This window comes from Helicoverpa armigera, chromosome 11 (assembly GCF_030705265.1).
Source record: "Helicoverpa armigera isolate CAAS_96S chromosome 11, ASM3070526v1, whole genome shotgun sequence".
NCBI classification, from domain to species: domain Eukaryota; kingdom Metazoa; phylum Arthropoda; class Insecta; order Lepidoptera; family Noctuidae; genus Helicoverpa; species Helicoverpa armigera.
The window spans coordinates 7,426,779-7,450,737 of record NC_087130.1 but is presented as its reverse complement, the minus strand read 5'-3'; the positions used below and the strand labels follow the sequence as shown (position 1 = coordinate 7,450,737).

At 37.4% G+C, this 23,959-nt stretch overlaps 1 protein-coding gene across 1 annotated transcript in view; it reads right to left on the bottom strand.

The window, feature by feature from the left end:
* The window catches only part of LOC110380344 (heparan sulfate 2-O-sulfotransferase pipe), a 78,026-nt gene that overhangs the window by 16,302 nt on the left and 37,765 nt on the right, over positions 1 to 23,959 (bottom strand). The window lies entirely within an intron of this gene.

The window sequence follows — 23,959 nt, the reverse complement described above, 5'->3', positions numbered from 1 at the left end:
GATCGCGAAGTAATGACGATACTACGATAGCACCAATCAACCACTCCAGCCATTACTGAACGAAAATAACAAACAAAAAACATGAACTTGCAAATCATTATACCATTAGTGCATCCCTAATTTTCACGATGCTCTAAAATATCTGACTAAAACAGTTACAGACTTTCATCAGACCACTCACCGGTTCATCGATCAAAATTAGATCTAGCATGATTTATTGAGAGCTTTCAAAGATTAATATATGTGTAGCTTACTTAATGATTTGCGAAAAATTGATATTAATACCATTGCGTGATGATTCTAATAACATTTTATTTGAAGCTTAATGATAGTCTATGGAACGCCAACAGTTATAATCTGGACTATGAATAAATCACTGCTCTTTTTAGCCTGGGGTGATAAAACCAAAAAACTTTATAAAATTGGAATTTTGCTTCTGTGATTTACCACATAATCGGCGGTTAACGTGTGATGATGCGTATTTGCTAACTTAATGTATGTAATTAATTTATCTCAACCATTTATTAGACGTTCTGGTTATTTGCCGAGTAATCATTGCGTTAAAAGGTTTCTGTGGTCTGGTTTGGTCATTTAATAAAAATCTGTGACTAAAGATAATAATTTCTTTGCTCCAAATAAAAGTACTATTTTTGTAAGTAGCAGAAATAGGACCTCAAGTTGTTTCTGCTATGGTGGGACAATCTATTTGTACTAATTGATAAGCATAGGTTGCGCTAGAAGTCGATTTTTAAGCCCAATGGCCAACCCATAGATATCTCATGAAGCCGAATTAACTATTGACTATTTTACGAAATACCAGTCTAGGGATTACGAGATCACTAAAAAGATTACTTAATAGATTATTATCTCAATTATACCTGGTCAGTGCTGCAGAGACATATAATTTATTTTATTTTAAATGTTTTATTACTGCGTTTGTCGGCAATCAACATACATTTTATTATCCGGGTAATATAGCAATATCCCTCACTATAACCTATACTTACTAATAATATACTTTTACCGGCTGTTAGGAAATAGGGTAATTTGTAAGTTTTATCTATATGGCTACTAACTTTTCTAATAATTGCTGTTGTAAAGATGTATTAAATATTTTGATCCAAATCATGTAATTTTTTATTACTTAATTTGTACTACTTACGAGTTCTTAACTATAAACACTGCACTGGAAAAAACGTAAACAAAATGACTTTTTCATTTTAATTAGATCGTATAGGGTTGTCTTAGAGTGAAAACTACGGAAATGGGAAGAATATCAAATATAGTCTATTTCTCTTCCCAGTTTTCATTAAACATTACAAACATGTTCCACTTCAAGATGAAATTAAGCTGAATATCCTAGAGCACAAAAGGAAATCCAACATAAAATATTATGCGGATTCCTTAGATAATAATCGTAATAAGAAGAATACCGTTTTTCCGATCGTTTATATAGCACTAGCTTGTGACTGCGGCCACGCCCGTTATGAAACAAGCCTGCATGTAAAATAGGTCAGGAAATACAGGAATAAAGCAACATTCTGTTGATGGGAGAATCGAAGTATGAGTCAAATGAAATGGGTGCATTCATCCAAGTCTTTGACAAGAGAAAAACAGTACATTTTTACGAGTCAAAAGTATTTTTCAATAATATCACTCTGACTGTGCACGTATAGGTACTATCTGATCCATTGTTCGAGTGATACCCTGTATACGCTCTAATAAGTTCATCTATTAAAAACTTCTATCTAAAGTATCACCTGCTTTTTTGTAGCCTTTACACGATAACATGTATATATTTTACCTCCCACCGCCTACAACTCTATCTTGAATAACTACATTAGTGGGTGCATCTCCATTACATACAGACACACTTAGCCTCTATGATATTAAATAGATAAAATGCTTGACAGTCCTATCTAGTACATCGTTAACACCAATCGGTACTACAGGATATGTGACGGCAACTAGTTTTTTTTTTTCAATTTTATAATTAAAGCTGGTAACTCTAGCTGGTGTTACATTGACTTCATTAAGGTTTGAAAGGATCGTTTTTTCTAATTAGTGATTAAGATAGTGTAATGTTAATGAATTTCGAGGAATGTTTGTACAGGCAACGAGATCCTAGTTAGATAAATCTACTAGAACGTATGAGAAGAAACTTATGTGCCGTATTTTTGCCGATCCTTTCAGATGTTCAAATGCTGTTAACTGCAGAAGTGGATCCCTTATCAAGTACTCATTTGTTTACCCCTATTAATTGCCTAGTGTGTAACGTCTGGTACCTAGTTCTGCATAGTTTTGGACTTGATAACCTACGTAAAAGTGCCATTGTATTTGTATCACATTTGTAGAATTGCAGATAGATTTTTTTTTCATTTTCCACAATTTATAAAAATACCGTAGCATTTAATTTTTTTTTGCATAAACTATTACAGGTATTTTATGTAATAATCGCTATATTCGCTTTAAATAGTTAGTTTGATGAGAAATCACAAACAAAGCTGACAGCCTCCGTCCACAAAAGCCCGCGATGGGAACCGTTGATTGTCCAACATGGCCCATTGTGTAGACTGTAGACTATTAGGACGATATCGAGTACCGACAGGAGGCCTCAGTCTTTGTTCGCTTACATTAAACTAGTGCCGGCAACCCTCAAGGGTACTCCATACAGATCCAGACATCTAGATGTTTTGACTCCAGACAACTGAGTGGACGCCGGCCTCAATCCCTTGCAATCGTTTAATAGAGGCAACCTCACAGTATGAATGAGATAAGCTTTGTGTAAATGCTGGATGAAAACGATATTGTGGGTATAGGGGACATTCGAGCTTTGACTTTTTTGATCATCTTGTTATGTGTGAACTGATTTTTTTAACGCTGCTTTACTTTTTTTTATCAAATCAAATTATGATGAAATAGCAATCACTGTGCAAAATCTTATAAAAATGAATAAGGTTCGTCACAATGTGAATAGGCACAACACCCAATTTAGACATGAACCCATATAAATTATTTAATTTTAATTGGTTCTGAATAAATAGCGTGCAAACATACGTAAGTCAACAACTCTTTATACGCACGTGCGCAAACGCAGCATACACGACTAGATGCCGCCGGCGCATCGAGATTCGCATCTAGGATCGAATTATCCGCGACAGCCATTATTTATGCAACCAAGTTCAAGATTATTGTTTGCGTGTTCCCACCGCAACATTAACTCATAGATTTGCTAATAGACAACACAACTGTACAATCAATTCTTTGTCTTATTCTCTATTTACAAATATTATTGCACATTGTATAATACCTACTTCGTTGCGACACAATTACGGGACACAAACGGCTCGTAAAGTATTTTATTAATGAGTTCTATCGTCGGTATTAATTGCGTGTAGGCACCTAGTTGTATCAGACACCGTTGCTATAACAAGTGCAGTTGTTAATACAATGACAATGACAAGGATCATATATTTATAAATAACTGACGACTTTTTTAAACTCTAACGAAAAGTTAAATCAATAAAAGTATTCAATTTTAAGTTATAAGAATACAAGAAATAGCCGGCTTCTTATCCTTAACGGTTAATCTTAGACTACGATTGCATTAAACAATCCTTTTTATATAAATCCATGCTTATTCTCCGAACTGGAACTGAAGAGCCGACAAACAGACTTCTCTCGGATTCTCGAAACTCGAATTCAGTTTATCTGTCTACTTTAAAAAGTAGACTTTTCAGTTTTTGGCTCATTCTGACAACTTTAAAAAAATACAGGGTTTTCTTTTACATATTTTTTTTTTCAAACGGTTAGGTTATCCTATTTTATTTCCATTTATCAGCAATTTATTTTTTAGCCATAAATATTTTGAACACGTTTCCCACGTTAGAGGACTTTCATTTGCCCAAGCCATTACCATCAATAACGTTATTGACTGAATTGGAATATAAATTGCTCTTAACAATGGAAAAATATGGCGAAGTCTAAACTTTTTCTTCATGAGAGGTTTCCCACTGAACGGTTACGGGATTGCAATTATGCGCATTTTAAAGCACGTAAGTAAACTGGTGAACATTTTACAAATATTTTTAAAAGGAGGCGTGAGACCAGTTGTATGTACCAGACCAATAAATACATCATGGAATTGAATCTACACAGCAAGGACTACCTAAATGGAAATAGCATGGCAAACATGTGTCGTCTTCTAGTCTCTTTTTCTATTCTTTTTCCCCCTTTTTCAATGTTTGTTTGTTCTCATTCTTTCAAATCAGAAATTTCTTCTTCGTCTTATACTTAATTCTTCCTTATTTGTTAGAATTTGGTTCTACATATCAATATCGTAATAGTTTCGTTTATGTGTCGTATACAACTTTGTTTACAATGCCAAAACCCACCAAATGAAACAAAATTCACTCACAATAGCATTTTACAACATGTTTGTACACAAAGATTCATGAATAGGCCACGAGCCGTTTACAATAATTAATATGACATACATGCGTAATTAATACAGGAACTAATTACATAATCAGAACGTAGTCATCCGTAATATACATCATCATTACCGAATATTATAACTGAAACTACGCTGCGGTCTAAACAGAGTATTTTTTATGGTTCATAAGTATGTTTTTGAAGATTGCATGTTAATAACCGTAACTGTATGTAATGGTTTATTTATTTTTTGACGACGAACTAATGTCTTCACTTCACAAAGATAAAAGAAATATGTAGTTTGTTTTACATTCTCCTAATACATCCTTATACCATCCATTTAATTGTGTCAATTAAGTAAATATAAGCTTTTTATTTGTACCGATCAAATCTGAACATAGAATCTTCATCTTGTAGGTAAAGTTCAAAAAGGCTACATATCACTTAATCCACAGTTAACAATGACCTTAGCAAGCTTGGCTGACTTAATTTCGAAAAACACACGCAGGTAATGATCAAATTGCATATTTTTTCTTGTCAGTCACGGCAAATACAATAGAGTTCAACAAAAACTTTGTTTTAGAGTACTAAGGAAACATTTTTTGCGACGTCTTAAGAACACATTAAAGTAACGAGTATATAATGGGCCCCGATATTCGGATGACGGCGACATACGATGGACGGCTAACTAGGAAAATTACATCATGAACTCACGTAATGTAATGATATAATATCTACACATGTGAAGCACTTGGAGATCTAAAAACAGCAGCCCCACTAATCTGTTGATATATTCACCATACTTCGCTTCGGCCCTCCAAAAGTGCGATAAATGATAATGGCATAAGAATGAATACCGGCAGTTATATACCTAGTTGACCTGTTAAACGTATCACGTTGTCCCACTCAGTCAAAAAATAAATAAAAGGAGCTTATGTTTTTTAACTGCTTGATAAAAAAATAATACGAACAACTGTTTATTTTATGAATGATAACAGCAACAGCATCTTGTCAAAGTATATCCAATAAGTAGAAACTTTTATGTTCAATTTCAATATAATTTAACCATACAATCGACTAGCAACTCCTCTTTACCTACTTAACGTATTGTAACTGTACTCATAGCAACAATATACTGTCATATTTCCATGGGAGTCAAATGAAGCGCCATAAGGACATGCAACACTGGTAAAGCTGGGGTTAGATAGGTTAGCCGATACACGGTCACAGCTAACGAGGTGCAGAGCCCACTGGCGTCGATCTAGCCCAGCGATGGGACTGTGGGCTAACAAACGACTGTGTAGAATACCAATGTCTCAGTACCTCATGCCGGCTATCTCTTCTATTATCTATGTTCGTGTAAGACGTTTTAATTGGTAGAAAGGTATTTTACACAAAAGTTATAGGTATACAAGCTTCAGTAGATTATACGGCGCGTGCGTCGAAAAGAAAGTATTTTACATATTGTTCAGTACAGTGGATAATTGTTTCCTACATGTGATCAAGTGATTATCAACTTAATATCGAAAACACTACATATTTACAATCCATAGTAGGCTATTATCATCCACTTTTATATCCCATTCCTATAATTAACCACTGTAGCTTTAATGGATACCTGTAATGCACAAACCAATACCGGATTTTAATGAAAAACTAAAGTGCATTTGTATTAGTTTTCTTCTTGACCAAAAGCTTTTAATAAAAGATGATTATCGTTCACGCCTGGTCGCTCTTGTTTTCCTAGCCGCTCCAAAGGTCAGCCTTGCTTAAGTCAATCGTGAATTGCGATTCGCATCGAAGAAGCTATAGAGGCGAGAAAGATATTTTTTCTAGTTCTTGTATTGTTTATAAAAAGACAAGCTTTTATGTCATTCGTCTTTACAATATTGCTTTAATCGTATGTTATTATCAAGTTCAAAACTTTTATTTAACGCCAAAAATTACAGGTAATCTTACGCTGGGGTCAACTCCCTCTCTCTTTAATAACCACACCTATTTTATTTCATGTCATCAGTATTCAAGAAGCATCTCCCGTTTGACCTCCGCAACCTCACTAGATATACTGCTCTCGTAGGATTGACACGTGGGATGTTGATCTTCACGAGTCCGAAGAAAGGAACGGGAAGACGGCTCAACACGTCCTGCGAGGCACGAACCGAATGATATATTACTCGAGATAAAATCCCCACAAAAATGTTTAACAACTTAACTACCACAACGCAGATTTTATCAGTGAAAATGATACTTAGTTGGTTGATAACATCTTGAACTTTCGCAACTTTACACTTGACAACCATCAATTGCGACTTAACAGGAATGCCATTATGCCATGAACAAAGCTGCAAACGCACGGCAGAGATCACAAACGTTCCGGGAATCGTCGCCGGCGCCGACAACACGTGCTTATGCAAAGTGAAGCGCTTTACGATGAGATTTCACGGGACTGTTCCACGGTAATGACATTTAGAGGCGTGACCCGCGCCGGGATGTACCGTACAACTACAAATTCCAGGGAAGGTAAACTAAGGTACCTAAGGTAAAGTAAAACAGCGCATGGGAACAACGATTGTATTAATTTATTGCTCAGTAAATCGCTCGTGTAACAGTTTCGTGCGCTAATTTTACAAACGTCTACTGAATCGTGAACACTTTATCGTCTCTTTGAATCGCCATCCAATCGCTTAGATCTCAGGAACCGGACTTAGTGCCTACAACTGAAATACACATATCTTGCTAATGCTGCGGGACAGTAATGTATTTGGATGTTTATTTATTACTCGGCCATGCTGAAATGGCTTGACTTTGATTTATGTAGGCGCAGACTTCAGAAATTGTGGCCGGTTTACTTGAGGCAGGAGTGCAGTTCAACTGTCTAAGGAACCTTGTATGCCAAGAGTAAATGAATTATAGACGACAACGTTAAATGAATTACCTAACTTGAACTAAGATCCAAATGCAAGGCTATTATAGTATACTACTGGGTATACAGCTTTTTTAAATTACGTTTTGATGATCACAGTGCAAGTACCCACCTACCAATATTTATAGCCTAATAAAGGTAATAAATTTAATCAAAACTCCAAAATTGCCAAAACAATCTTGGCTAGCGGAACGAAGATAGATTTATTTATAGGAAAATATGCTATTAGAATCTGCCGGCCAATCTCCCGATAAAAAATTGCATAACAGTACAATTTATAGGCTATAACGCGAAAACAAAAGGAATTGGAAAAATGCCACAGTTACGCAAAACTAAATTGTTTGTAATCCAAATAAATTAGTCAAGGAAAGTGGATTACGTAACTAGATCCATGCTGTTACGAGTCGAAAGTGGGCGAATTCGAACGCATCTATTAGGGTGTGACTGAATGAAGAACTATAAAGATATCCATGTTGTGTAGGTTTTGAAAGGCTCGTTGAAATCCTACGTAATGACCAGTGATGTAAGATTTGAAAGGAAAAACATTTTCTTCCTCATCTTTAAATCAAAAGTAACACTTTCATTTAAAATGCAATTATGGGACAACGTGCTTCATTTTCTAGAAGATTAATTTTCTTAACGCGTTGCAGTGCATTGTATCTCTCCATCTTAGAAACAGCTACTAAATCAAAAAGCTCATTCCACTCCATTCATATTCAGGAACGCATCCAAAGTGCAGAGCTAGTTTGTGTTACGTTAATGGCGTAATACACTGGGCGCTGTACACTGACCATGTACGGGTTGGCCTCGGGTCGGCCTGACACAATGGTACCGCGCCGGGACGATAAAGGAGTCACGACAAACCTTCCGGGACCCCGGGCGAGAGTTTAGAGGCGGCCTGCGTGTCAATGACCTTGCTCAAGTGGTACTATTTACTATCTCCCTATAAGAAATGGATGCTCGATTTATTGGCCTTTTTCGAAGACCTAACTACGCTAAGTGGTGGTTTCCTACCAAATATGGTAGCGGACTTTGAACTTACGACCTTACTGTTCTGTAGATACAAAATTCATGCGTTGAACATTAGGTACACGTACATTAAACATATGTATTTAATGATATTCCTGAAACACGTCTATCCATAAAGAATTTAATGGGTAAGTATAGTCTGAATATGCAATATTGCCATTTGAAGGCACAGCGAGCCACGATCTAGACCTACGTCAGTTTATTGTAATGACAAACACTTCTGTTCACAGTTAATGGCTTATTGTTATGATAAAACTGACAAATTTCTCAGTTATTACTGCCGCAATATATTTCGTATTATGGTGGTGGAAACATAATGCAAATCATTGGTGGACATTACAAACGACACCGCTAATTTACGACATAACATTCACAATAACTAGCGTTTTAATAAGCGTACCCATTGTGATCATGTGCCGCGGTGTATTGTGACAAAGGTCAATGAAAGTAGGCAAACCATACTCGCATGTAGCCATAGAAACTACAAAATATTCCCACTGTTTTAATAAATGAGTATTATTTCACATCACACATATGGTAAATGTACGCATTGTTATGAGACTTTCAATATTTTTCTTGAATCGAATATAAAATGCAAATTGGATCGATGTCACTATGATTTGTGTATCGATTGTATCGTCCTCACGCAACTTTCTCTATCGATAAAGTTTGCGATTTAAATGCCTCATATGCCGTTTAATGCACGTAACGATCTGGTTTTGAATGTACCTTCATACGTGGGCCAAATTAGGAAGTGTCGTATCAAGTTGTCTAGATTCTTCTAAGTAGTGATACTGGTTGGAAAAAGCAGAATTTTCTCCTTGCAACGACCGTTAATGTTGCGTCAACTCTTCCTGCCTTTTTTATAGTCTTAGGTATACTAATGACCCCCGGGACTTCTTTGCAATGCTGTTAACAAACTTCAACAGGTGAAACTTTTCCTTTTAAGTCCTCGGCTAAAAGGTTTTTGCGTGTTCTTTTCTCTTATCTTTTCCAATGTTTATTTGAGCTTATCTAAATACGGAAGATAAAGCTAATAACTTTCATCGTTCATTTGAACATATTAAAGGCTTGGTGTTTTTTCTTGATAAGAATCTGCAGCATCATATTGAATATGTATGCAGCCAATAAATGTGGGATGTACAGTTATCGACACGGGATTGTGAGTAAAAGGTTCAAAGGTTTTATTGCGAACATACATACACTACGATGAACATAACAACATTTAATAATAGTAAACCAAACAGCCCATTCTCTTAGAGAACAATACGAAAGTTAGATTCACCCACCTTCTCTAGATTACCGTTTCCCAGCGAATCGATAGCCCACAAATTAAATTATTACCCAATATGTAATCATGGAGTATCCATAGAGCCCAGTATGGTGTCCATAACATGTAATCTGACAAGAAAGCGCTTCGGTTCTAAGCTTTCTATGGAATTAACGCGATCGTCTTTTATTTGTTTCCGGAGGAGAACGCCTGCGCTATTACACTGGAGGCGCAAACATCAGACCACGGCAGTTATTACACATCTGTTACTAAGTAAAAGGCACAATACTACGTTTTAGCATTTTTTAACAACCTATGTTAGTTTTGATTTGTTCAACAATCACAGAAATAAACTACAAATCGTAATCTGTTTTTGTGATTGTTGAAACGTTCAGTTTAATCGACATTCTAGATACAATTAATTGATTTTAAGCCGAGCCTATGTAAGCAATGCCGTCATCGAATCGTATTATCGACAATTGAACAACAGCACAATGCATGTTTCATATTATGTGTTTGTTCATGTCCTATTTTCGCGGAAATCCCGTAATAAAAATCGATGATACAAATATTGTCGATATACAAGCTGAAAGCATTTTCTCCGCTGTTTGACCTCAGAAATAAGTAGATGCAGCAAAAACTTCAACAAAAGACATTTTGATTTATGGCCGTCAGTTTAATAACGACGTAATATCCAATATGTCTAGTTACGCGGGACCGCTCTATTGTTACACTTTTTCATAACATACGGGGATCGCATCGTGTCAGATATTGCCATGTTTTTATGTATGCATAAAATGAAATTGTAGTTTTTATTCATATTTACTGTTAAACTTTATTCGACGTGCCGTTATAGGCTAGCATAAAGCCTGCAATTTACGTGACTGTGCATGAATTTTTTCGCGACATCCAGCTGAGAATTGATTGATATCCTAAGCTTCACGAAATTCAATATAGTTTAGCTATATTGGTTTTTGTACGGCTAAAAATCGTGAATATTTAACTAGGACACTTTTTAAACGTTAATTCCTTGCATAAAAACGGCTCAGCGTGCGACGGGCGCTGCCAATATCCGATCGTCGTTTGTTTTTACCTGATTTTATATGCGTCTATGTAAATAGCGAACGTTTCAAAATGTCAGCCAATCTGTTTAAAAAACACGCAAAATTTCTGCTTCATGTGTTGTTACCATACCTATAGCATATTGAAAGTGCAAAACTGTTGTGTAATAAGTAGTTTTTCTGAAAAACGATCGTTCTGCTGAAAAGTACCTACCAATAGCAATTCCAGTTATTAAAATGTATATTTACGTATGCACCTATACGACGACGTCAAGGTGGACTGAACTGAAAATTACAACAAAAACATTGACTATTACACAATTTACAAACAAAGCAACGTTTAATTATGTCCTCAATTCCGTATTATGCATAATTATCTTATTTCAATGTCAGTACAACGTTTCCCTTTTTGCGCGGGACAAGCGTCATTCTATAATCCAAACAAGTCCTTTGTTTGTTATCCAATCTCGTCTATAATCTCCATATAACGTATAACCGGGGTTTATACTTAGCACTAAAGCGAAGGAAAATTAAATTATTCTTAGCGTCTGCCTCCTTGAAACAACAATGGAGTTTGAAACAATGTGAACAAAGTCATTAAACTTGGAACTATTCAATAACTCTTGAATATTATCTGATAGTTGTTCTAAAGTTGTTGAGATGAAGGTTTTACTATGTGTTTAGCTAAATACTTTGTTGATGTCTCTCTTCTTATTTTATTAAGATGTCCAAGAGCTGTCATACGTAATCTATTACGTAGCCTTATAATGTAAAACAATAGCTATAGGAAACAATAGCTCTTCAGGGTATTAAAGAATTTGTCATGTTTTTTTTATTAAAACAGCAATACTATTTAAAAATGTAATAAATATGAACTAAATAAGCCAGTACCTATATAGCTAACAATGGGTAAAAAATTGATTACTTGATGGAAAACTCTGTGAAACTTAAAAAAATTTAAAGTTTTCTAAATGTATCTAAACACTACAAACTTCCGACCGATTGCAGCAACCATCTGCATCTTGTCTACGTTAATAAGACACGTACAGGGCTTGTTCTATTTACGCCACATTGTATTGCATGGGACTTAATAAATCGCTATGTAGACCACCATCAAATAACGGGATCCCGCGATGTTCACGCACGCGCGTTTCAACAAAATGTTCCCGCCCTATGTTCGCGGAATATGAGCACGCTACTTAGAGTACCAACTTTTAGTCGACCGATAGTTTGTTTGGGCTCATAATGTCAAATCAGTATGAAGATGAATACATACTTATGCCGAGCCCTTTCCCAACTATGTTGGGGTTGGCTTCCAATCTAAGCGGATGCGGCCGAGTACTAGTTTTACAAGGAGCGACTGCCTGTCTGACCTCCCCAACCCAGTTACCCTGGCAACCTAATACCCTTTGGTTAGACTGGTGTCAGACTTACTGGCTTCTGAAACCCATTACAAAGATTGGATATTTAAGAATCAGACCGACTGAAAGACTGAAAATGGCCAACCATTGGGTCAACTGTCGGCCGACTGTTCAGTCTCCAGTGTGCGAGGCGGGCACTTTTAATTTTAATATGTAAGTACTATAGTGGGCATTAACACGGATTTCTTTACGAGTGGTCAGGTGTGAATACCGTCACGGGTTATGGCAGGTCATTGTAGACGTGTATAAAACAAAAACATTGTATTTTTACAATGCCCTCACACGTAGTAAGAACTGAAGTGTTGGACATAACTGTATCCTGATATTAAAATATTTATTATGATAAAACTTTCTGCTTAACCCTTAACAACCCACAAGTGTCTCGCGGACACATTTTTGCGTTTATGTTTTCATAAAAACGAAAGTATTTATTTTTACGAATTGGCCGTTTATCTAATTTATCTCCAATGTTTTACGAATCTAAATGTGTAATGAAAATATTTGAAACATGAATAGTTTATTATTTTCGGTTAATAAACGAAAATAGTACTTCATCAACCCACAAGTGTCCAACAGACACAGTAATATTTTATTTGATTCGAGTGTGAAGGTAGATTGTTTTTTATTTACATTTACTTATAGTAATCTTGTGGTGTCGGGTGTCATGCAAGATGTGGCAGAGTAAAATCGGGAGGCTACTCAATCATCTGAACCTGCTGCGAAAAGAAAGAAGCGTTGTTATATTTGCCCTTCGAAATTATCAAGGGCTTCTAAACAGTGTTGTGATAAATGCAATCACAATGTCTGCTTTGAAAATTCTGAAAAAAAATAATTGAAATATCTGTAAATGAATAAGTGTAACAAAACATTACTGAAATACATTATACTGCATTTTTAATTCAAATTAACTTTCTTTTGCTTTGTCCTACCTTACCTACATTTATAAAGTGTCTGTTGGACACTACTGGTCAGTTACGTCATAAAAGCATTCTGGATAGTTAAGGGTCTGACAAATACTATGCATCAAAATCAGTTCAGCCAAACGGTAGATAATCGCACACCAACATACATATGTACATATCGTTAATCAATGTAAAATACCAACTGCAAAGATAAAAATAACTTTCACGAACAAAACTTCGTTTTACATCCAATGCAACAAAGTATCGTTGATAAACTTCGTTCTCTTTATAACATCTTCTAATCTAGTTTTAATGAGAGTTCTCCACAAACTAGTGATTCAGTCTCGTTACAAATGCATGATATCATAGTTTGCATCCTTTAATAGTCACGTAATAGTTAACTGGGTACACGGTCGGTTAGAGGCATTCATCATAGGGCTCTTGTTACAGAGCATTAAAAAGGAAATAATATAATACTATATCCACACGTTTCTGTTATGGTTTGTTTCCATAAAACAAGCGATTATACTATCCCTACAATCATCTGATTTTAAAGAGAACAAAGAAAGATTGTTCCGCGCCGGTTCACAATAGACAAATTGATAGGAAAAAAGCTGCAAAGGAGGGCTCTTGTTCTTACTCTTTTCCAAAAAAGAGATGAGATGAGAGACAATTTCTGTGTGCGTACCCACAGAAAATAAACGAAACATACACACAGAAATTGATCACTCCGTTAGCTAAAGTGCAGACTAATTGGTCTTGGTCTCTCCAACTTCAGTTATTTTTGTTATAATTTCTGGGCCAACGCATATAAGTACCTACATAATATCTTTGAGGATTCTTTTTAAGTGATTCCATATTTACATACATTTACATAAGATAAAGAGGACACGGTATACTTATCGAACGAAGTAAAGTATCAATTTCAATACGAGCCTCTACACCTGTCTGTCGCAGGCAAGTTAATCGCGAAACTCAATAAAGCTTATCGCAGTAATGTGAATAGACGCTACGTGATAAAAGGTTAACTTACTACCAGAGACCAAGTAATGAAGTTACTTTGTGATAATAGTCATGACATATTCAAATAACTTATTTAGTTTATTTGCACTTGGTGATTTTGCTTATTCAATTTCTACCATACCATGTGATTTTTAAATGATGTTTAAACTAGATTGCAGTGTAGATACTGTGTCGCAATAAAGCTCTCGAAAGCTATGATTATCAATACAGCTACCATCAGATAGGATAGGACAGAACATCAATACAAACATGGAGCAACTTCAGATGTCTTCTACATCTTACTATCAGATTACCAGTGCGATATGTTCCATAAGATCATTTTTGTCATAGAACTCCCGCACACTACAAACTTTTAGACGGCCGATAGTTTTGTTTGAGCTCATAAATCAGTGTGAAGATGGACCGTAGAACGCATATCACAACTTTGATTGGATTCAAGATTTTTCAAAAAAGAATTGTTAACCACGGGGTCGATAGTCGGCCGACTAAAACCTAGTCTGTTTTGTGCGGATACTCTGTTTCTTGTACTATAAATATCGACAGTTAAGTCATAGGAGAGGAGTGCCGATTGGGTAACCAACACAAAGTCCGTTCCATTTCCTTAATACCTTCAGCGAGTTGTAGCTCATCAAATATTCCAAAACCGCTCTAAGTCACATTAAAGCAACTAAGTATAACATAAACCACACAATCCAGTTTCCTTATTTGTTCAAAGGTTCATTCAAATTCACGAAACAGTACCTTTCACGGTTTGGTCAGCGTTGGCCAAGCAACCGCATTCATTATAGTAATGACCCGTGTTATACAACGGAATCATAGGGTAAAACAACCAAAAGCTACAATTTACACCGAGGTACAAATACGACTAGTCTATGACCACCAATCATCGAATAATTGCCGCGTATAAGCGATAAGTATGGTGCACAACATAATTTAATAACTAATACATTCACTAATGTTAGCTTTTAATTTGCTGTAATTATTTCTATGTAACTGTAACTGTATATTTATTGATAGGAAACAAACATACGTATATATATATATAAAAAGCTATATATATATATATATATAGCTATATATATATGTCGGAGCACCAGAAGTGGTTAGAATCTTTTGATACACTTGCATCTTGTCAGGATATGAAATAATACCACAGTAGTTGTTCACATCGTCTATTATCGTTCAGTACTTCAATAATCACATTGGTTACAATAAATCGGATACATTTCCAAGATCACATAGTCTGAACTTGGTTTCTCTTCGAGATTCCATTTAAAATTATTAATTGACGTTGGCACCTCACGTCAGCATGACGACCACAAACAAGGAACCAGCCAGCAATATTGGGCCGCGCTGTGGGCCGCGCCGACACGGCCATCCTGCGCTTTACACGTCCTCGTGTAAGTAGCACTGTAACAGAAATAATACCAAGGAACATCTTTTCGTTCGGCCACACCTGACCATATCATTAAGCTCAGCTATTGTGAAACTTTATTAAAACATTTGTTAAGACTAGGATGCTCCCTTAACCAGGGACATTTCATAAATAGGGGGTTCCCTCAACCAGGTTCCCTTAACCAGGGTTCCTTTCACTAGGGACTTCTCTTTACCAGAGGCTTCCCTTAAACAGGGGCTTCCCTTAAACCAGGGGCTTCTCTAAACAGAGGCTTCTCTTAACCAGAGGCTTCCCTTAACCAGGGGCATCTCTTAACCAGAGGCTTCTCTTAACCAGAGGCTTCCCTTAACCAGGGGCATCTCTTAACCAGAGGCTTCCCTTAACCAGGGGCTTCCCTTAACCAGGGGTTTCTCTTAACCAGAGACTTCTCCTAACTGGAGGCTTCCCTTAACCAGGGGCTTCCCTTAACCAGGGGCTTCTCTTAACCAGAGGCTTCTCCTAACCGGAGGCTTCCCTTAACCAGGGGCTTCTCTTAATTAGAGGCTTCTCCTAACCGGAGGCTTCTCCTAATCGGAGGCTTCTCCTAATCGGAGGCTTCTCCTAACCGGAGACTTCCCTTAACCCAGGGGATACTTTTTTTTTAAATCTCTTTTTTTTTATTATCGTAGCCACTTAACCAGCGACACGATTTTGGTCACTTAACCAGTAACCATTTTTACACATTCCCAACGAATCTAAGTAATGTGGGAGAGCCAAGAAAGTACCGAGACTCTTTACAGACTGTTACTGCATGAGCTACGGCTACAACGTAGAATGATACCAAGTGTAGTAGGACTAGACTACTTCCATTAATCCTTCTTTTTTTTACTCAATAACTTAGTTCATTGATCAAAGCAAGCTTAGATCTGATTTTATCAAACAACCAATAGTGGTCTAATTACAACATACTTTCTATCTGATGTTCATCAGACAATTCATCAGGGATAGACTTCACTTGTTACAGCTTAGCGAATTCGATACAGTAACTATCAACAATTCAACTGCTAAAACTAAATGCTCACTATCGGTATCATTATCTTCAACTGTATCTGATAAATAATCAAGTTCAAATAGCACGTCGAAACTAAAAACTTCGTTTAAACGTACAAACGTACAACTGAATCTCAATAGTCTGCTAATTCAATCGATAAACGTCAAATGCAATGTTTTTAAATACACTACTGCTTCATATTTTAACGCGACGTTCATAATACATTAACAACAAAACAGATCACCTGATTAACTAGCATAGGGAAAACTCGTAAAGTGTCGAATTGACAGTTCACTGTTGGTTCGCCTTTACCACCGCAGAATCGCACGGTATCCTGGCTTGCAACAGCGCGTGTCAGCAACCGCAGCTGCGAGCCATCAGCTCACACGGCGTTAGCGTACGTAGTTGATCACCTTCTCTCCTTCAGCCTCGGCCATCAACATCTGTAGTGATAAGACAAACATGCGCATCGGTAACCAAACATTAGACTTCAGACTTACCATCCGTTATTGTTAGAGATGAGAGCTTAAGTTAACTAACTACATCCAGCCCAGTCCTAGCCTTCTCTCAATAAGTTTGGATTGACTTTCATTCTAACCGAATGTAGCTGGGCATACGTGCCTTATAGGGAGCGATTTCTCAACACAATTACCTAGGCAACCAGTCACACTTCGGCAAGACTAGTTATCAGACTTTGTGGCTTCTGCTCTTTTTGGTAGTTAGACTTTCAACACGTTAATTACAGGAACCGTCACAACTACGGCTGTCGTTTAATTCACATCAAACCTTCTACTCAGGATTTTCACCGTCGGTGTGTCCCTTGACAGTGCCAACAGCCTATTCCGGCCTTGTAGGGTACACGATCACAACCACAGTGACATGACACCAACTGTACCACAGATTTTACTCAGGTCTGTTCCCGGCGACTCTTATGCCATCACACAGGCTTTACATGGGTTTATTCCGAATCAACCCGTATCCATCGTAGGTACATCTGAACACGATGAAATTACTAACTGGTTATTCGAGTAGATTAGGTACAGTCTACCAGCAAATGTAAAGTCTGACGCACAATGTAAAGCTGCGCAACTCAATGTAAGTAAATAGAGCAAGTAGATAAGCAAAAGCTTAAGCGTAAGCTCCAGGTCTTCGTCAATCGCTGCCTTCGTCGTATTCTCGGTATATACTGGCCCGAGAAAATCTCCAACATAGAACTGTGGGAACGCTGCGGAGAGACACCGATCGACCAGCAGATCAAACAACGCAAGTGGAACTGGATCGGCCACACGCTCCGAAGGGACCCCGATCACATCCCGAGGCAAGCCCTAGACTGGAATCCCCAAGGGAAGCGGAAACGTGGCCGCCCTAAACAATCCTGGCGGCGGTCGATCATTGCAGAGGCGGCGACTATAGGCAGAACGTGGAGCGAAATAAAGCGCAAAGCTCAAGACCGAACACGATGGCGGAGCACTGTGGATGCCCTCTACCCTATCTAGGGGACATAGGACTCTAAGTCAAAGTAAGTCAGATAAGCAAAAAGTAAACGATAAATAACAACAGCGTGCTATTTTGAAGCTATTTTCCAAGGTAGGAAATTAATTGCTATGGCTACGCAATAAGGTAAGAAACAGACACCTAAAAGCTAACATGTGATTGATATTATTCCTATTTACTAGCTAAGATGTCCTCTTAGCCGATTACCAGCTACGACGGCTTTTCTCATGTAAGGAGATTAGCCAACTGCGCAGGACATACTATAGTGAACAAGCATTCGCGCTGACACAGGTGCACTCATTATTCTTTCACTGTCGTAGTCCGATGGGACGGCAATGCGACACGACCGGAGAGATCACAAGCAGGACCTAACATACTAAAGGACCTTTACTTGCCTTTACTTTACGTGCCCTCCGATGCACGGGTGCATCAATTAGCAATTTCCAGGCTCCGGAATGCTTTGTGAAAGTTTCTAAGGCAACAAAGCAATTTCGGCCCGACTCGGGAATCGAACCCGAGACCTCGTGCTGAGCAGCCGCGCTTATGACAGCTAGACCTACGAGACTAACTATAGTCTTGCTATAATAGTTTCGTTATCGTACGGGTAATAGTATCACCTGAACGGTGAAACGCTACATACAATGTTCTGCCTACGGCGAAACTAGCGTGTACGAATTGGAAGTCATTGAAAGCAATGAATGAGGTGCTAGGTCCATCAAGCAATATGACGCAGCCCGAGGATCAAACCCGAGTCCTTAGATATCACTACTAAACCAAGGAGATAGTCGACAATTATCAACGTTACGGATGTACGACTTTATAAAAGACGCAAAACAAAATTGGATTGATCTCACCAGGTTCATCATTCATGTTGCTCTTAGTATCTCTGTATGTAACAAACATCGCGTATCGTGTTTGATCACGCTGGAAGACACCGCGCGGTAGAAGTCATGCGTTGCGCTCGCGGACCCCGCAGTGAAGAGCGAGCAGAGACTTCTTCCACAGGAAGCAGGAGAGGCTCACGGGATCATCACATGCAAAAGATATCATAAATCGGTTAATTTTATCACAACATTTTGATAACAACTCTGATATTGTCACCATAGCAACCAATCTTGTTTCAGTAACCATGGTAACCAAGTCCTGTTATTTTCCGTTGAGACTATGAAAATATCCACTATTTCGTTTCCCCAACAATGCAATTTATGAAACATCGATGTGCGATGCATTCTTTTAGCTGTTCGAGAACTCAATGCCATAAAACGCATTCCTTCAACGGAACAAATCATTGAAATTCTTGCAACAATTGTTAAGATTAGGGTATCAATTTAGGATAGGATTCTGCTAGCATTATCAAAGGCACATCCCGGTGTTTCTTCCCCCAACCTTAGAATTAGCCTGTTCTACGACGTGACACATTCCAGGTATAATGTTCCTTTTACACACAATCATAAGAATCGTGTAAACCAGAGGAATATCATCTCGCTTGCTACGCCGAACATCTTCACTTCATTTTTCACCATTAATATTGCTCTCAAAAGCTCTCAACACTGTCCATAACGAATACTTGGTCCGAACGCTCTCGCACCAAATAAACTTCGTAATGCGTGCGTACAGTTCAAATCATTGAACTCAGGCGGTTCCACCTGGAGGACTGTAATCAGTGCCTTCAGAATTCGATCACTTAATTTTAACAAACAAAGGAACGGCGGTTGTCAGTTTCCTTCTCGCAATTTCTTTCAACATGATATTCCGTATTGCATGACGATTCCATGAACAATCTTTTCTAAATCAACCTGCTTCGGTCGTCACACACTTCATTAAATGCTGCACTCCATCAGTAGTACTTGCGTTCAGCGATCCGTAACCATATCGATATCTTATAACGTGTTCTCATTAGCGACTGCATCTGCAGTACGAGTATTCGTCTTTTAGCGCTGCACCAACATCAGAAAGCCAATATATAGGCAGCAATCAGTGGGCAAGGTCATCCATCCCACTTCTGATGTCGGAGCACCAGAAGTGGTTAGAATCTTTTGATACACTTGCATCTTGTCAGGATATGAAATAATACCACAGTAGTCGTTCACATCGTCTATTATCGTTCAGTACTTCAATAATCACATTGGTTACAACAAATCGGATACATTTCCAAGATCACATAGTCTGAACTTGGTTTCTCTTCGAGATTCCATTTAAAATTATTAATTGACGTTGGCACCTCACGTCAGCATGACGACCACAAACAAGGAACCAGCCAGCAATATTGGGCCGCGCTGTGGGCCGCGCCGACATATATATATAGCTTTTTGGGGCATAAACACTAGAAAAAGATCTGCTTTTAGTTGCCTACTCTGACAAAAGTCATGATCTATTAGCGAAATGCGATAATTCGGAAGAAAAACTAATACATAAAATGATATCAAAATAGGCTTTCTTATTCAGATATCGGGAAACTGTCTTACGATATTTGACGTCATGTTAAGCACTGATATATTCCGGAATCGAACAGAAACTGGTTTCTAATACGCAGCCATTATGTCGGTATCTTGTACATAATTGAAGCATGTAACGTTACATAACTCTGACACACTCTTACTGTAAATAAAGAGCTTACGCTGCACTTGTTCAGTGTAATCTAATCGTTGCAATCGGGAACAGTCAATGAGGAAGTAGTGCGACATTTGTACGTGCGGTGCGCAAACGCATGTCCATCCAACCACACGCTGCGGTTGCGCGACCACGTGGGAACAACCACTAATGCCGCCCCTCACCAGAATAAACAGTTAACACGTAAAAAGGAACGGTACCAATAATTAATGACCCAGTCTTAAGCTCACGCACTTCGCCGAAAAGAGATGCAAATAAATGCAATTTACTTAATTGTGTAACTGATCGAATAAGTCATTGGCACGCAACGGGCTGTATGAAAATGGGCAGCGAATTACTTAAAAACCGCAACCACTCAGGGCTTGGTGAAAGAAAAATAGTAAAGTTAAGTCAGTGAACGGTATCGCCGTGGATCACGACTGTGGACACCATCAGTTTATGTTTTTTTTTGGTCGAGTGAAAGTTGTGGCCGTTTCCCGCGTAAAGACTCCGCACCGCGTACACGCCATAGACAATAGCCAACATTATGCATAATGAAATAACGTCACGCAATTTTTCGAGGATGACATCAATTTTCAAATTCACCCTCATTTTCTTTGTTTGCTTTTCAATAGAGGTATTACATTGAGCACGCTAGCGTAGCGTATAGTCATATTGGGATTCTAGTACGTTCAAATATCACGTAACTCATAATTTTGTTTGAATCTAAAGAGAAACGTCTTGTAAGGCAAACAAAAAAATTAAGTTCGCATTTGCCGTAAATAAAAGAAATTGCTTCGAGACTTTTTTCGTCACTTCACTTTCGCAATTGAGTAAATTTTTTTTCATTCTTTTTTCTTAAAACCGCACGAATCTGGTTTTTCAAGTATGTCGGATGAACTTAATTAAAACGTCAGGAATTTCGCTAATGGGTTCGCAAAAACTTTGGAATGCTCTAAATCACTTTGATGTCATTATAAACAGTTGAGAAATATTTCATTTGTCACAAAGATGCTTATCACGGAAGCTAAACAGTTAAATCTGAACGGGCACGTGCAACTTTACTGGCTGTGCGTATGCGCACTTGAGGTTAACAATAACAATTTCGAATGAATTTAGAACCTTTTAATTTTCACACTCATTTGATTATGTTTAGAAGTAGGGTTTTAATACGTTATTAATATTAGATAAGGTTCCTATGTGGAAAGATTACATAATCAACAATACTAGATCATCTGATTGTGTCTACACACTCATACGTCTGTTGTTTATGTTCACTCTTAAATAAAAAATACTAGAAGTCAAAACACTAGCAAAAACGCCGTTCAAAAACACTCCTCGGTTCAAGCATGATTAACTACAAACAACAGGAGCCCAGTATGAGACCACCTTTACGTCAGCCGTCCAATCACGCACGGCCGGCATTTAATTAATATATCTTTATTATATTATTAGCCGTTGTTTCTCATTTCACGGGCTGTCAGTAACTCGCCGTAGATTCCCCAGTTACACTAACACGATGTATAAATTGAATTTCATGTACTTGTATCATTATCTCATACATCTAAAACTTGCTACGCGATCACGAAGCGGCGTTGAGATAAAATAATTTATAGTTTTGTAAAACTTTTTGCAGTTATTAGAGTATGAACAATGGAACTATTTAGATTATTAACTGTGAGAATTGCAGAAATAGGAAGTGAGTACTTATGACGAATCTTCAATGACGGAATCAGTCGTAACAAAGCGTGATTATGACTAAAATAATGATCAGACACGACAGATTGTATAAACAAAAGTTAAGCGTTTAGTCCTTGTGTTTACACATACTACTATGTACTTCTAAAATATTTTGAAGGCGAAAGTTGTTTACTCCAGTGACGAAGGAATTAGATTTCTATTTATAAGTATGTTTAAGGATTATTTTACATAGGTACACTCATACACTGCCGTGTAAACATTAATGTGTAAAATACAGATCAATATTGCGCCCAGCAATAAAGTTCCGATTTATCGATACAAGCTTGTTAAAACGCATATCGATTTCAAAAGGTTCTAATTAAACTGACCAACGAGATTCCGGTCCTAACCTTTGAAAGGGGATTGCAAGAATTTGCATCGACTCGTTTCGACAACGATCAATGTGTTTCGACTACGGAGGAAGGAAAGATAGCGGAGATTCCATGAGGAAGCTAGATCAGTCGCCTTCTTGTAGGTCTAGCAATCGTCGGCAAGCGTGATCTGTTACTAGAACTTGCGGGTTCCTTGTCAAATCAAAACCAGTCTGGCAAAGATTGGTCTTGATTGCTTGATTGATTGGTGATATTATTTTGAAAATAATGGGCGGGTTCCATAGAAGGCGTGTTAAGACGGAGCTAGTTCGTTCCTCGTCTCCCGAACTCACGCATTTTGGCGCGCTACTTTCTTACAAGACTTTGCGTTATGTTATGACATATCCGCCAGTAATTTTGTTCTCCATGGTTTCAACTGACACGATGATCAATGAACATTGATCGTAAGTCTCAAACGCGCCGCTACAAATTCTAAGCTCAATTAGCCTGTATCTAGACAGTATCCAGGTATGATTGAGTCATTTCCTAGTTCATATCGTCGATATGATCGTAATGATTGACTTGATAAATGGTCGTGTTGGTGCTAAGTGCTTACATACACGTAGTATAATGACCCGATCAAATAGTGTATCATTGGACAAGTTGTGCAAAAACCGATGACATTTTATTTACACAACTTTATGTGTATGTGTAATATTGGTCTATATAAGTTTAGATAATAAACTTTTTTCACATAATGTTATTTTCCTACCTACATAAAGTACGCGACTTTTAACCACAGACTTATCTATAGTTAATATGCTGTAATTTTAAATTCGTCTTAGTATTTAATTACAACGTCTATATTTAACGTTTGTAAAAATAACTTTCCACAGTTAATTATAGACGATTATATTTATTCGTGTATACGTATTACATAAATTCTGTTTACTCTTTGTCTTTGGTTTAAGTAATTTTCTTAAAAAGCGTGGGAAAGGTTTATTTTTAACTAAGTAAACTTCGATTAACGGTACGAACAACTAGATGAAACAACTTAATTCATTAAAACAAGTATAACTATTATAATAGGTACGTTATATCCGTAACTAAAGAAAAGTATTTTTAGTATCGAATAAATAATTATTTATCCGATTACTAGACATGTTAAGATGACTATCAATATAAATAAATACATCAAACTCTTACAAGTCAACATATTTACTTCGACAGAATCTTTTAAACATACTCATGACTATATAAGGTGGTTGACTACGGACCTCAACAATTTCGAGATGGCATCAAGATTCACACATCTTTTAGCTTATTCATACTATTT